Source organism: Balaenoptera acutorostrata, chromosome 20, assembly GCF_949987535.1.
Source record: "Balaenoptera acutorostrata chromosome 20, mBalAcu1.1, whole genome shotgun sequence".
NCBI lineage: Eukaryota > Metazoa > Chordata > Mammalia > Artiodactyla > Balaenopteridae > Balaenoptera > Balaenoptera acutorostrata.
In genome coordinates, this window is record NC_080083.1 from 9967133 (window position 1) to 9979778 (window position 12646).

Consider the following 12646-nt stretch of genomic DNA (forward strand, 5'->3'; position numbering starts at 1 on the left):
GTCACTTTCTGGTTTCAGGTGGGATACACCTCTACACAGTTAGTGAAGTAATTGATCAACACAAATGGGCCTTTAAGGTTCCAGCCCTCAGTCTTTGAGGATAATATGAGGGTATACAATGTATGAATATTACTTTGGAGGATATATACAGGCAAAGTGTCGATGTTAGCAGGGCTTTTGTGTACATATGGGTATTACAATTGGATCTGACTTTCTCAGCCATCTTATACTCAAATGGGCAAGAATGCCATATTTTATAACAAAAACATACAATTGAATATCTTACTGTACATTAAAATGTTTTCTTCTTTTCTTATTCATAAAGTTATATGATTTGATGATCTTTTATCATTTTATTGTGAAGTGATCTTAAATCAACTTTAGTGAGATATAGTTTATGTACAATAAAAAACATTAATTTTAAACATACATTCCCATGAGTTTTGACCTTATATCTATGACCGCATAAACATATGGAACATTTTTATTACCCAAAAATGTTCTTTTGTGTCCCACACCAGTCAACCTCCTTAGCCCCAGGAAACCACTGGTTTGCTTTCTGTCACCATAGATTAGATTTGTCTTTTCTAGAGTTATATAAGTGGAATCATAGATCATATACTCTTTTGTATATGTGGCTTTATCCACTCAGCATAATGTCTTTGTGATTTATCCACTTCATTATAGGTATTATTAGTTCATTCCTTCAAAAAAAGCTTTTTATTTTGAAATATTTATAGATTCACAGGAAAATGCAAAGATAGGACAGAGAGCTCCAATCTTAATGTTAACTATAGTACAAGATCAAAACCCAGAAATTGACACTAATACAATGGGTGTGTATAGTTTTCTGCCATTTTATCATGTGTAGTTTTGTGTAACCACCATTGCAAGTGAGATACAGAACTATTCTATTAGCCCAAAGATCTCCCTGGTTTCACATTCTCCTTCCTCCCCACAACATCTCTGACCCTTGCCAACCAACTAATCTGTTCTCCATCTCTGTAATTTTGTCATTTCTAGAATGTTATATAAATGGAATCAAACAGTATATGGCCTTTTGAGATTGGCTTTTTTTTTCACTCAGCATAGTGTTTTTGCATATAGTTGAGTCATGTTTCTTAATCCACTCTGCCAAAGCACTTAGCCTCCTCTGACTCTGGTGGGGAGGGAGAGTGGCACCTTGTTATCGCTGGGTGGGGATGGAAGTCTATGATCCCCATGTGATCTCCCCTGACGTTTTGGAAGGGAGGCTTTATCAGCGCCAGGTAGGGATGAAAGTCCTTGGTCTCCACTCAATCTTCTCTGATACCAGCCCAGCAGCGGTTGTTAGAGGTGCCTTGTTACAGCCAGGCAAGAATGGAAGTCCAGGCTCCCCATTCAGCATTTGCTGATGGGGGTGGTGATGGGGCTATGGCTCTTTGCATGGTGTTTGGTGGGATAGAGTGATTATGATTAAAAGTTTTCTGTCTTGCTGGCTAGCCCCTTTCCTCTGCCTTTGGCCAGAGAGATTTCTTGGGGATTATTTTGTTTGTGTCCATTGGTGTTCCCAGGTTGGCAGCTTCTGTACCGTTCAGATATATGAGGTCAAAAGAAAACCCAGGGGAATTCCCTGGCGACGCAGTGGTTAAGAATCCGCCTGCCAGTGCAGGGGACACGGGTTCGAGCCCTGGTCCGGGAAGATCCCACATGCCGCGGAGCAACTAAGCCTGTGCACCGCAACTACTGAGCCTGCGCTCTAGAACGCGGGAGCCACAACTACTGAGCCCACGTGCCACAACTACTGAAGCCCGCACGTCTAGAGCCCGTGCTTCACAACAAGAGAAGCCACTGCAATGAGAAACCCACGTACCACAATAAAGAGTAGCCCCCGCTCACCACAACTAGAGAAAGCCCACCTGCAGCAACAAAGACCCAACGCAGCCATAAATAAATAAATAAATTTAAGGAAAACCCAGGGAAGGGACTTCCCTGGTGGCCCAGTGGCTAAGACTCCGTGCTCCCAATGCAGGGGGCCCAGGTTCGATCCCCGGTCAGGAAACTAGATCCCAGATGCCGCGACTAACGATCCTTTGTGCCGCAACTAAAGATCCTGCATGAAGATCCTACATGCTGCAACTAAGACCCAGTGCAGCCAAATAAATAAATAAATATTAAAAAAAAAAAAAGAAAACCCAGGGAACTCACTGCCTTGTTTCTGAGGTCCCAAGGTCCCTAGCTGGTCTATCTTCTTATGTCTACCTTTTAGAGTCTTCTTACGTTTGTTTTATGTATAATGTCCATAGTTTTTAGCTGTACTTAGTGGGGAGTAGAGGAGGAAGTGTATCTATTTCATCTTCAATTCATTCCCTTTTTTTTTTTTTGCTGAGTAATATTCTGTGGTATAGAAATACCACAGTTTGTTTATCCAGTTACCTGCTGATGTACATTTGAATTGTTTCCTGTTTTTGGCTTTATGAATAATCCTGCTTTGAACATGATTTACTGCTTCTATGAATATACATCATCAAGTCTCTGTGTGGATACATGTTTTCATTTCTCTTGGATAAACACCTAGGGGTGAAATTGCTGAGTCATATGGTAATTATATGTTTAACTTTATAAGAAACTGTGAAACTGTTTTCCAAAGTAGTTGTAACATTTTACTTTCCCACCAGCAATGTTCCAGTTCGGTATTGACAGTCTTTTAAGTTTTAGTCATTCTAGTTTTAATTTGCATTTCCCTGGTGACGGATGATCTTGAACATCCTTTCATGTGCTTATTTGCCATTCATATATCTTCTTTGGTAATGTGTCTGTTAAAATATTTGGCCTATTTTATTTTATTGGGTTGTTGGTCTTCTTATTATGGAGTTGTAAAAGTTCTTTATACATTCTGGATACAATTCTTTTGTTTGATATACATTTTACATATATTTCTCCTAGTCTGTGGTGTGTCTCTTCATTGTCTTTTTTTTTTTTATATATAGAATTTGAGGATTTTTATTTATTTATTTATTTATTTAACGTTTTTATTGGAGTATAATTGCTTTACAGTGGTGTGTTAGTTTCTGCTTTATAACAAAGTGAATCAGTTATACATATACATATATCCCCATATCTCTTCCCTCTTGCGTCTCCCTCCCTCCCACCCTCCCTATCCCACCCCTCTAGGTGGTCACAAAGCACCGAGCTGATCTCCCTGTGCTGTGCGACTGCTTCCCACTAGCTATCTATTTTACATTTGGTAGTGTATATATGTCCATATATACACTACCACTCTCTCACTTTGTCCCAGCTTACCCTTCCCCCTCTCCGTGTCCTCAAGTCCATTCCCTTGTAGGTCTGTGTCTTTATTGCCGTCTTGCCCCTAGGTTCTTCATGACCTTTTTTTTTTTTTTTTTTTAGATTCCATATATGTGTTAGCATATGGTATTTGTTTTTCTCTTTCTGACTTACTTCACTCTGTTCTTCATTGTCTTAACAGTGTCTTTTGAAGTTTTTAATTTTGATGAAGTCTGATTTATCAATTTTTTCATTTGATATTTTTTATGTCTTACCTAAGAAAACTTTACCCAAACCAAAATAAAGAAAAAAATTCTCCTGTGTTTTTGTCCAAAAGTATTATAGTTTCAATTCTTATATTGAAGTTTATAATTTATTTTGACTTATTTTTGTGTATGGTATGAGGTAAGGGTTGAGATCCATTCTTTTGCATATGGATATACAATTACTCCAGGACCTTTTGTTGAGAAGACTAATCTTTTGTTGAAAAGACTATCCTAAATTACCTCAGAATCATTGTTCATGATCAATTGACTATATATGTGTGGGTCTATATCTGTACTCTATTCCGTTGATTTATATGTCTATCCTTATGCCAATATCATACTGCTAATAATATATATTACTATTTCATAAATTAATATATATTAATATGTAATAATAGAATAGGCAGACTTCATAGTTAGTTAGTTCTGTAGTAAGTCTTAAAAGTCAAATATTATAAGTCCTTCAACTTTGTTCTTATTTTTCCCGATTGGTTTGGGTAGTCTAGATCCGTTGCATTTCTATTTAAATTTGAGATTCAGCCTGTCCATTTCTATAAAATATCTGTCTGGTATTTTTATTGGTATTGTGTTAATCTATAGATCAATTTAGGGAGAACTGACATCTTTTTTGTTTTTAATTAATTTATTTTTGGCTGCGTTGGGTCTTCGTTGGTGTGCGTGGACTTTCTCTAGTTGGAGCGAGCGGGCGCTACTCTTTGTCACCGTGCGCGGGCTTCTCATTTCGGTGTTTTCTCTTGCTGTGGAGCATGGGCTCTAGGCGCGTGGGCTTCAGTAGTTGTGGCTCACGGGCTCTAGAGCGCAGGCTCAGTAATTGTGGCACGTGGGCTTGGTTGCTCCGTGGCATGTGGGATCTTCCCAGACCAGGGCTCAAACCCATGTCCCCTGCATTGGCAGGTGGATTCTTAACCACTGCGCCACCAGGGAAGTCCCGAATTGACATCTTAACTATACTGAGTCGTCTGATCTCTAAACATGGTATACCTCTTCATTTATTTAGGCGTTCTTTAATGTGCTCACAGTGTTTGTAGATTTAAATGTTCAGTTTTGGTCATCTCTTGTGATTTTGAGACCAGTTTTCCCTCCTTCCCTTCTTTCCTCCCTTTGTTTGTTCATTCATCCCTTCCTTCCTTTTAGTCTTATGTTCTTTTTTCCTTTTTAAATTCAGCCATATGGTACATATCTTGAATCCTGTGGTCATTCCATGAAGTTTATTAAAACTTCAAATGTGTTCTGTAGACAAATAAAATTGGGAAGCCTAAAACAGAGTTAGCCAGAAGTTGCAGCCAAGCACACAGCACTGCTGTGTGGAGAAGCAGCATAGGACAGTCATTAGAAGTACGGACTGTGGATCCAGACCACCTGTGTTTGCAATCCTGGCTTCATCTTACTAGATGTGTGACCTTAGGAAAGTTATTTCAACTTCTTCATTTGTAAAATTGCAAAAATAATAGTACACATACTATGATTTTTTTTTGAAGATTAAAGGTCAGTATATATGAAGTGATTAAAATAGTGACAAGCCCTGGATTAATGTATGATGATACTATTACTATTATTATAGTAATAATAATACTATTATTATTAGTGACAACGAAAATAAAATGCATAAGTGACAGCCCTGTAGTGACAACAAAAATAAAATGCATAAGAGGGAATTCCCTGGCGGTCCAGTGGTTAGGGCTCTGTGCTTCCGCTGCAGGGGGCACGGGTTTGATCCCTGGTCGGGGAACTAAGATTCCGCATGCCGTGCAGCACGGCCAAAAAAAAAAAAAAAAGTAAGAATTTTAATTGAGGCCTAGGAGCACAGAGATTGGAAGGGTCAGGGAAGTCTTCAATGGGGAGTTGATATTTGGACCAACTCTTGAAGAATGAACATAGCTCATTGGATGTGTAAGGAGAAAGGAGCACCCAAGGCAGAGGGAAGTCCAGGTACAAAGGCAGAGAAGTCTGATACATCAAAGTGCTTGTGGTGGGCAGCAAGTAGTTTGCGGGGCTGGAGTATAGGATTCATGGAAGAAGACAGTAGGAGGGTGCAGTTGGGAAGGTAGGCAGGGACCAGATCACCATGGGCTCATGTGTGTAATGAAAGCTGTGAAGGAAAATGCAAAACTTGTGTTGAACTTGCACATTGAACTTTGGGAGGAAATGGTACCAGTGATGACAATGAGGTTTTTTTCTTTTTTTCTTTTTTTTTTCTATCTGAGCATGACTTTAGACATGGGTTCATCAACAAGCAGGGGCAGAACTATATACCAGAGAAGTTAGGAGTGATAGAAGAACTAAGAGGTAGAGTCATCAGTAAAGGAATATATGGTGGTTGTTTGTGAGACAGGCAGTAACAGGAGTAACAGTGTTAAATGGGCCTCTTCATTCGTTCATTCATTCAACTAGTTTTTGCTAAGTATCTACCATGTGCCACATACCCTAATACTTGTAGATAATTGAGGACACAGCAGTGAACAAAGAGATAAAATCCCACTCTTATTCTGTCATCTACTATGTATTTACTATATTATATGTATATTTTTTCTGGAGTATTTTAAAGCGAATCCCAGACATTATACCATTTCACCTTTAAATATTTTAGTATGTATCTCTTGCTGCTAAGGACTTTAAAAAACATAACCACCACCACCAAAAAAACCCAAACCCCCCAAAACTCCATAACCACCATATTTTTATCACCATATCATTTATCTTACCATGCCATATAATAGCATCATACAGTTTAATAGTCAGTACACATTTATATTTTCCCTGATTTTTTTTTTTTTGAGAATTACTTTTTATTTGACAGACTTGCTGAGGACTTAAGTCTGGAACACAGCCTCTCAGATGACTCTGAGGGACTGCTCTGAAGAGGTAAGGGAGAAGCCAGGATATATAGGAGTTTCTGCAAGAAACCATGGGGCTTCCCTGGTGGCACAGTGGTTGAGAATCTGCCTGCCAATGCAGGAGACACGGGTTCGAGCCCTGGGCCGGGAAGACCCCACATGCCGTGGAGCAATTAAGCCCGTGCACCACAACTACTTAACCTGTGCTCTAGAGCCTTTGAGCCACAACTACTGAAGCCCGCATGCCACAACTACTGAAGCCCATGAGCCTAGAGCCCGTGCTCTGCAACAAGAGAAGCCACCGCAATGAGAAGCCCATGCACCGCAACAAAGAGTAGCCCCTGCTCGCCAGAACTAGAGAAAGCCCGCGTACAGCTACGAAGACCCAATGCAGCCAAAAATAAATAAATAAATAAATTTATAAAAGAAACCAAGTAGTAGGAACATCAAAAGATTATTGTCTTTTTAAAAGTTTGTTTCGCTGAATCCAGATTTGGTTGACATGTCTATTCTATTAATTTCTAACAGTTCTTCATATTCCCTTTTGTGTCCTTCCATGCCACTTAAATTTTTTTTCAATTTTTAAATTAACATACAGTAAAATGGATTCTTGGTGTACAGTTCTGTGAATTTTAACACATGTATAAATTCATGTAACTATCACCACGATCAGGATACAGAACAATTCTTTTATCCCCCCAGAAGCTCCCTGACACCATCGCTTTTAAGTCACACCTTTTGTGTGATCTTATTTGTTGGAGAATTGAGTCATTTGTTCTGTAGACTTTCTCACAATCCGAATTTGGCTGATAGCGTTCTTACAGTGTGGTTTAGTGAACTTCTGTCTTTCCTCTGTTTTCTGTAAAGTGGTAGATAGATCTAGAGGTTTGATTAGATTCAGGTACTTTTTGTAGTTGTTGCTTTTGCAAGGATACTTACAGATGGTGCTGTGATTTTCCCATTGTATCATATCGGGAAGAATCACTTTTAGGGACGCTAAGATTCATCATGGCATTCAGTGGTTATCAGCTTGATCCATCCCCTGCAGAGTGCCCTGTCAACCATGCACCTAATGATTTTACTAGCTGTTCATGGCCATTAACTAGATCTGTTGTTTCTAGGGATTACAAAATGGTGATTTTCTAATTCTGTCATTTCTTCTAACAGAAGAAAGGGATTAATCAGGAAGAGAGTGTGCAGTCATTTTTCTGAGGAGTTGGTGGCCCAGTGGAGCCAAGTTAGGTGGTATTGAAAGAACCATTTGTAAAAGACTTGGGGTGCTTTCCAGAAGGAGGGTCCACCCTCTCCTTCCCAGGTGGATGCTGGTTGAACTGCAGAAAGGAGCCTGCCCTGTGCTGCTTCCTGGGTATGAGGAAAGTATGGTGAAAGACTTCTTGGGATAACTTGAGCTATGCCATCTGGCGATTGGGGAGATACACAGAGGGGTACCTGATCTTTGCTCTTTCACCTCTCATCCTTTCTCTCATCCTGATTCTGGAGGAGCCAGAGCAGTATAATAAGCAGGGGAGAGGAAGGAGGGAAAAAACAAGAAAGAAAATATTTAAAGATGCAGACTACTCCCTCCATTTTCCTTTTTGCAGGGTTTCTGAGTCTCGAGCCTGAGCTGGGGGAAAGTGAAGAAGCTTTGAATTGGATGAGAAATGCACATTTGATAATAGATTAGACTAGACCTTTTAATATCTGAAATTATCCTAATTCCAACAGCCAAAGTGAAATAAAAATCTATAGGATCTTAGATGCTAATTTTGCAGGTCTGTTCAGTTTGTGAAAATTCACTGGACTGTATACACATGATACATATATACTTTTCTATATGTATCTTATATTTTGATAACAATTTAAAAGAAAGCTACAGGTTGTAATATAATCCAGAGGTACAGAAGGGTGGTATTACACAGCAGGTCTGAGAACAGTGGAGAGTTAAGAATAAAGAGATTTTATGATTGTGCCCTACTGAGTCATGCCCTTTTATACCAGTGACAGGTTGATTGTTATCTGACCTTCTATTGTATCCAGTCTCACGAAGCCAGGCAAACACCAGGAATATGTGCCTTTTTGGGAAATTTTATCATGAAATTAAAGGAAAGGATTTCAAACTGGGGAATGACATTCTGAAACATTCAGTGTAGTTTCTGTGTCAGTAGATTGGAGGAGACCGGTGGATTAGGCAGGGAAGTCAAGAGGCTGTGATGGAAGTTCAGGTTGGATTAGAGCACTGCATGGGGACGGGGATTAAGATTACATTTACACCTCTAGCCCATACCTCTCCACTGAGGATCCCTGTACACAGTTGCCTGCTATGTATCAAGGTTTAGATATTAAAAGACTCACCAGTTTCAACACATTCAACCTGAACTCATGATCTTCCTCCCAAAACCTGTTCCTATTCCAGTGTTCCCAATCTCTGTGAGTCATTTTCATCATATATTACTTTATGCAAGTCAAAATCTAGAAGTCACTCTTGCCTCCTCTTCCCCTTCCCCAAGCCTTGTTGATTTTATCTCTTAAATGTCTCTTGAATTCTTTAGTTTCTCTGCATCTCCACGATCTTTACCTCTGTTGAAGCTGTCTGGGCTATTGCAGCAGGATCCTAATTTACCCACCTTTGCCCACCCCCTCTGACCTGCATCTGGTTCACTCACCACGCTAAAGTCAACTGATCTGAATTATTCAGGATTCTCATGGCTGGATCCATTCTCAAGGTTTTCGTATGTGTTGGCCCCGGTGCCTCTAGGCGTACACCCTGCTAGATGAGTGACCCCACTGTCAACATGTAGATGGTGTTTGAAGGCATTGGAATAGATGAGCTTTGCCAGGGATGGTTGTGTGAAGAGAAGATGACCACGGTCAGAATCCTGGGGGCGCTGCCTGCACCTGGTTGCTAGATATGGAAATAGCCAGGATGCTTGTTGCTCCTAGGACCCAGTCCAGCCTCATCCACCCAAAAGGGAGTGTCCAGAATATTTGGCCAAATCAGGAAGTCTGCCCCTTCCCCCAGTGTTTTTTTCCCTCCCTTCTCTAAGCTTCTTTTCTGGGAAGCTTAGGGGCTCTGAGTCACCCAAAGGACAAACGCATTTATGCTCTGCTCCCATCCCCAGGTTTCTGGGAATTTGACCTCCCTCCATCCACAGGTTCACAAGGTGACGAGCCAGCTTCACACCCTTTTCCTGGGTGTTGTTGATTGCTTCAGAGATAAGCACCTGACTGAGGCTGGCCAATCATTCCCAGGAATTTGGAAGTAAGGCTGAGACTTCAGCTCAGACTGATGAGATAAAGAGGACCTCCTGTGTCCCGGAAGCGCTCTAGTCCTTGGTTCCAGCCTTTGCTGAGCCTGTTTTTGAGGTTCAGCCAGATCTCTGCCCTTGAGTTCTGAGTAACCCCAGGTTCCTTAAAATACAGTTTCCTTCACAAATGTAAGCTGGCTTAAGTGGGTTTCTGTTACTGGGACTCAAAATACTCCTACTCAGTGACTCTCCGGGAACACTTTAAATTCCTTTTTATAAGTGTAAAGACTGCCTGACATTAGTCATAAAATTGTTTTTTTCTTTCTGGAGAAAAAGACGGCGGTGACAAACAACATATTAAACAAATAACTACAAAGTTCTACCCTCCTTGCAAAAGATAAATGTCGCAACAAAGGAAGAACTTCGTTGTTTGCAGAATTCCTACTTCGGCTCTTTGACTATAAATCCTACTCAGCTTTGCTTACTTAAACTTTGTTGTTGCTATTCAAGAATAAGAGGGAGTTGACCTTGAACCTGCCCTCCCAGTGTCTCCAATGATAGAACAGAGTGATGGATAGATGTTCACACATGGAGTCAGGTGGCTGTCACTGCTATTATGTCTGTCCCTTTGAAGGATTTACCTGCTTGTTCCTCCGGAGCCCGAGGGCAATCTTTAGGAAGGTGGAGCATCAAAAATACCCGAAGGGTTTAAAAAAAAAAAAAAATCTTATCTCCACAGCGGAGGGTTACAACTTGTGTGGAAATTGTTGAATATTTCTTAGTTCTGATTTAGCTTGGTAAGGGAGAGAATATTAGAGAGAAAAGCCTTTGACTTGTATCTGCTCCTTTTTGTCCTGAATTTAAGCCCAGCTTAGGGAGAGAGAGTTTCTTGTTTTTGTCAAAGACCTAAAAGAAACTAGGGGTTGGGACTGGTTGTGGGACTCGCTCTCCTGGGGGGCTTGCTGGGGCTGGGAAGGTGGTCTCAGAGGGATGGGGGGAGGAGCGCTGGGAGCGTCTGCCCGTCTCCCCCGTGCCTCCCTCCTTTGTCTTTCTGCTGTGGGAGTAGGCTGAGTTCCCTTTCCTTGCAGCTCACAGTTGCTTGGAAGTACAGCTGGGAGAAGTTTGTTAGCGCTTCGGTTTTACTCCTCATTTCTTTCTTTCTTTAAAATATTTATTTACTTATTTTTGGCTGCGTTGGGTCTTTGTTGTGGTGCGTGGGCTTCTCATTGCGGTGGCTTCTCTTGTTGCGGAGCATGGGCTCTAGGCGCACGGGCTTCAGTAGTTGTGGCACGCGGGCTCAGTAGTTGTGGCTCTCGGGCTCTAGAGCGCAGGCTCAGTAGTTGTGGTGCACGGGCTTAGTTGCTCCGCGGCATGTGGGATCTTCTCAGACCAGCGCTCGAACCCGTGTCCCCTGTATTGGCAGGAGGATTCTTAACCACTGTGCCACCAGGGAAGCCCCTCCTCATTTATTTCTTTAATGTTTTTGTCCCTTGCATCAGATGTTAGGGTCTTTAAGATTATGCCCTGAGGCAGTTTTAGAAGATACCCAGAAATTCTGTGAGACTCTGTCCTTTGAAAGGTGGGGGTCTATGTCTTTCCCTCGCCCCAAACCTGGGCGGGTTTGTAACTCCCTTGTAATCAATAGAGTGTGATGGAAACGACGGATGTGTGAATCCTGAGGCCAGGAATAAATGCTTGCAGCTTCTCCTTGTTTGCGAAGCACTTGTTTTTGGAGCCCTGAGCTGTAAGGTAAGAAGTCTGAGCCCAGGCCGTAGGGAGAGGTCACGTGTAGGTGCTACGATCAATAGCTCCAAGCGGAGGTCTCAGCAGACAGTCAGCCTTAAACGCCAGACATGGAAGTGAAGGCGCCTCCATGTGAATCCAGCCTCCAGCAGTCGGGCCTTCCAGCCCTGGAGCCTTCCCAGCTGAGGCCCCAGGGGTCATGCAGCGGAAACGGGCCTTTTCTGCTGGCCCCGTCTGGATCTCTGACCCACAGTATCTGGGAGCAAAAGAAAATGTTTGTTTTAAGCCTTTACGTTTTGGGTTAACTTGTTATATATATACATACATACATAGACACATCTTTATATTCATATTTATTAGATTTATTTATTTATTTATATTGAAGTATAGTAAATTTACAATTTTGTGTTAGTTTCAAGTATACAGCAAAGTGATTCAGTTATATATATATTCTTTTTCAGGTTCTTTTTCATTGTAAGTTATTATAAGATATTGAATATAGGGAACTCCCTGGCGGTCCAGTGTTTAGGACCCTGTAATCTCGCTGCCGAGGGCCCAGGTTCGATCCCTGGTCAAAGATCTCACAAGCCACGTGGTGTGGCCAAAAAAAAAAAAAAGACTGAGTATAGTTCCCTTGGGTTAACTTGTTAGAAAGCAATAGTAATCAGAACACAGTCCTAAACTGAGTCTTCCACCCTTCTCTGTACAACTAAAAGTTTGGAGGGCAGTGATGGAGAACTCATGGTCCCTGTAGGCCCACTGGCTCCCAAGAAGAAAAAAATGGTGGAGCTGAGTCAAGGGTTCCCTTTTGATCTTCCCATAATTACCAATGAAATATGTCATTTTTGCATGGATTAAGCTCCTTCCTCATCAAAGAAATATCAGGAGAAGGGGACAAGTGTTCACCTCTGTCAAGAAGGGTGTTTTAAAGGGTTTATTCTGCATCTCCTCTCCCCCTAAATTATTTCAGTTGACTCTTTATTTCTTTTTGTTATAGTGTCGTAATATAAATTATAGTAAAGTTAAAAGAATGAGTTATAATACATTTATGTTATATAATTATATACAATATATATAATTAAGAAGTTATAATAAAAATGTTATAATAAAAAATAAAAATTCTCTTATTTGTTTTCTCTTCAAATGTCTTATGTTCCTTGGCTATCTCCTCACACAGGTGTGCAGCATTACAACTCTGAGTGGAAGCTCTGAGTACGTGGGCAGGTTTGTGGACACACGGACCTCACACAGGGAAACTGGTAAGTGAAAGGGC

General features: G+C 41.1%; 1 long non-coding RNA gene across 4 annotated transcripts in view; it reads left to right on the forward strand.

Annotated features, from left to right (window-relative positions):
- LOC103006516 (uncharacterized) overlaps nucleotides 1-12646 on the forward strand; it is a 155094-nt gene that overhangs the window by 25562 nt on the left and 116886 nt on the right. For all 4 annotated transcript variants that reach the window (XR_449683.3, XR_009006249.1, XR_009006250.1 and 1 more), the window contains exon 3: nucleotides 12551-12632. This is a non-coding gene — a long non-coding RNA (uncharacterized LOC103006516). The remainder of the gene's footprint in view (nucleotides 1-12550; nucleotides 12633-12646) is intronic.